The sequence below is a fragment of the Protobothrops mucrosquamatus genome, unplaced genomic scaffold, assembly GCF_001527695.2.
Source record: "Protobothrops mucrosquamatus isolate PMUCROS unplaced genomic scaffold, P.Mucros_1.0 scaffold2651, whole genome shotgun sequence".
In the NCBI taxonomy this organism is placed as follows: Eukaryota; Metazoa; Chordata; class Lepidosauria; order Squamata; family Viperidae; genus Protobothrops; species Protobothrops mucrosquamatus.
In genome coordinates, this window is record NW_015388702.1 from 8899 (window position 1) to 12408 (window position 3510).

Here is a 3510-nt window from a genome sequence, read left to right on the forward strand (position 1 = left end):
TGGATTATATAAATATGATATAATAGTAATAATAATAATAGTAATAGTAATAACAGTAATAATATAAAGTTGGAAGGGACCTTGGAGGTCTTCTAGTCCAACCCCTGCTCAGGCAGGAAACCCTATAACATTTCAGACAAATGGCTGTCCAGTCTCTTCTTAAAAACCTCCAGTGTTGGAGCATTCACAGCTTCTAGAGGCAGGTTGTTCCACTGATTAATTGTTCTAACTATCAGGAAATTTCTCCTTAGTTCTAGGTTGCTTCTCTCTTTGGTTAGTTTCCATCTGTTGCTTCTTGTCCTGCACTGTGGTGCTTTGGAGAATAGCTTAACTCCCTCTTCTTTGTGTCAACCCATGAGACCTCTTCTTTGTGTCAACCCATGAGATATTGGAACAGTATCATGTCACCCCTAGTCCTTCTTTTCAATAAACTAGACATACCCAACTTCAGCAACCGTTCTTTATATGTTTTATATGATTGTGCAACAAAACCTAATTCTCAAGAGGATATTATACTCTTGAACTGCATGCCTAGCATTTGGAATTTGACAGCTGGATAACATAAATAGGTTCTCTGTGGCATTACCCTGGCCAAAAGACTGATACTGCAGCATTGGATTGCACTTATTACCTATGAGCGGATTGCTTATAGACATGGACTGCCTATGGACAAGTTTAATAAAATATGGGACATTAATATAGAATATAGTACATTAAAACAGTTGTATAAATGTACTATAAATATATAAGCACTTGGATAATATTTGCTTTAGATACATATAGAATTATAATTATTTATATTAACATATTTCTGTCATTTTTTGCTTTTTTATTAGAGCACTTTTTTATGTCTCCTTTTTTCCCCTTCCTTTTGACAATGTATGCATCATTACTGCTATCCCTTTTATGTTTTGCTCTTTATTTCTTGTTGTTATTGAAAAGCAATTAAATAAATAAACCTCTGTTGGAAACATGGTATTTGCTCTGCAGGACAGTATCTTTCTGAGTATCTTAACAAAGAAGCCTAAATCTTTGGCTTCCTCACATGCTAACAATGCCAAATTGGACAACTTCCTATATTACTGTTGCTTTTTGGAAAGTATTGAACTATTTCTTGGAAAAATGGTCAGAGAGCAGATAGTGTTTATTCTAGGTTTTACAGTATTGCTTGCTACATAAGAAATAAATAAATAAATAGGTAATAACCTTAAGGCCAAGTCAAATAAAAACTGAAATAACAGAGATAATTTCACCATTATATGTAAGAAATGTTTTCTAAATAATATACACACATAAGAGATGTATCATTATTTATTACTAGCTGTACCCGGCCATGCGTTGCTGTGGCTCAGTCTGGTTAAATGGAAAAGAAAGAAAAGAGAAAGCGCACATTTGTAATATGTTTAATTTTACAATGCTTGTGGGTATACAATATTTTTTGTTGTTCCATTGTCTTTATGGAATCGTAAAATTGGAAATTTGGAAATCGTAAATGGATCGTAAATCGGAAACATTGAAATGGAATCGTAAAATCGTAGCGTGTGTTGCTTTTACGTCCAACAGATGGCGCTGTTTTTCAAAAAAAGCATGTTTTTACCTGTCACAGGTGTGACATCTATATAATAGTAGGTATATAAAAACACGTGTGTATTCAAATGCAACGTTGTGTCAAAATTTCAAAGCAATCGGTGAAGAACTTTCAGAGATTTAAGATTTTGAACAAACGAACATTTACATTTTTATTTATATAAGATTACTTATGCTGTAAGGACATAAGAGAACATAAAAACTACTTGAAAAGTTACTGGTTGGTCTTGGTTATACTGTTAAGAGACCAGGGTTAAACTTTCTCATTCTGTGATCTTTCATGGAACAGGTTGCATCTATTTTATAACAATCATATCAGTATTTCAAACAAAAATTAAGTATCTTCTGTTATACCTTACCCAACCAGTTAACTGTGTAAGCAGAAACATTAGCTTCCCAATCTGGAATGTGTTCATTTAATTTAAAATTCTATGGATGCTAGATTAATTACATTCAATTAAACAGCAGCTTTCAGAAACCTGGTGCAAAAGGAAAATGTATTTTTTTACTATTTTCACACCTAGTTTCAGTTAATTCTGCCACTCATGCATTCATTCTTTGTTTGCATGCAAGCTCTAATGACTTGCAGAGTCAAATAAATAATGTTAATCTCTTAATTCTTTCCTCCCTTTCTGTACTGATGAAAAAAATTTTGATTTTTATTTATACAGTATTTCACTTTTACTTTTATTATTGTTTTAGTTACTTTGATCATTTGGGAGGATAAAGGTGAAATAAAAAAGAAATAATATAAATATATACAGATTGTATCCGTGTAACTTTTTAAAATAATTTGAACGGCTTTGGAAATATGTAATTTTCAGCAATTATGAATGGTATAGAACCTAAAGCATCATTCTGCAGTCTCAGTTTTTTTAACAATACAAACTTTTGAGGTTGTTTTTAATGGGAAATAAATTTGATTAGATTTAATAAGTCTAGTATCAGCAATACACACGTAGGATTCTGGTTCAAATCACATTTATCAATCCAGACAGACTGAAAGAAACATGTACTTCTTAATCCAAATTCTTGGTTTTTCAAGATCCAAACTGTGTCTCTAATGCTACCTTGAGACTAGAGACAAGTCTTGTGAAAGTAGAGGCTAGTAGTAGTAGACCGTACTCAACTACTGGCTCAGACTATTGCTTTTTCCCTTTGACCTTGCCCCACTAACTATGAGGGATGATTTTCAGTCCATGTGGAAAAAGTGACAACTAAAATCTCATTCTCTCCTGGTCTTCTACTCAGCATGAGATATGACCGGGCCAAAACACACATTAAATGGTGTGTTGTAGACATAGTGTGCCAGTTAGATCTAGCTATGCCCCCAACCTTTATTACCAATGAATCCAGCTGGGTTCTCTACCTTCCCTAATCTTGAAGTACCTAACCATCGTAAAGCCTTTATTTTACACAGTCTCATGCCATTCCCTCAGCTGTCCTTGAAGGCCAAAACAGGATAATCTGTACCCAAAGAGACAATGCCCCTGTGGACATGAAGAAACTACAGAACACCTGTACTAAATTAGACTAGTACTAGTACTTAGACTACAAGACCTCCAAGGTCCCTTCCAACTCTGTTATTCAGTTATATCTACTTTTCCAGTGCCTATACAAAGACATTCATACTAACCTCGTCTCACCATTATTGCAGAAATACCCAGGACACACCGGGAAATTTTATACCTCCCTGCTGCTTTCAGATACCAACCCTGCGACAACATACAGTGTTGCCTGATTCTGAGCAGCTGCACTTAAAATTCATCAGAAGACCAATTTTAATGAGCACTTAGTTTGTCATTATAGAGTCACTATATTGTGAGTTAATAGTTTGCCATGTTTCCTTATGTCCATTTATTCCTTATGCTAGTCTTTGACGATAATAAACGTTTCGTTTGATTTAGCATGATCATATTGAAT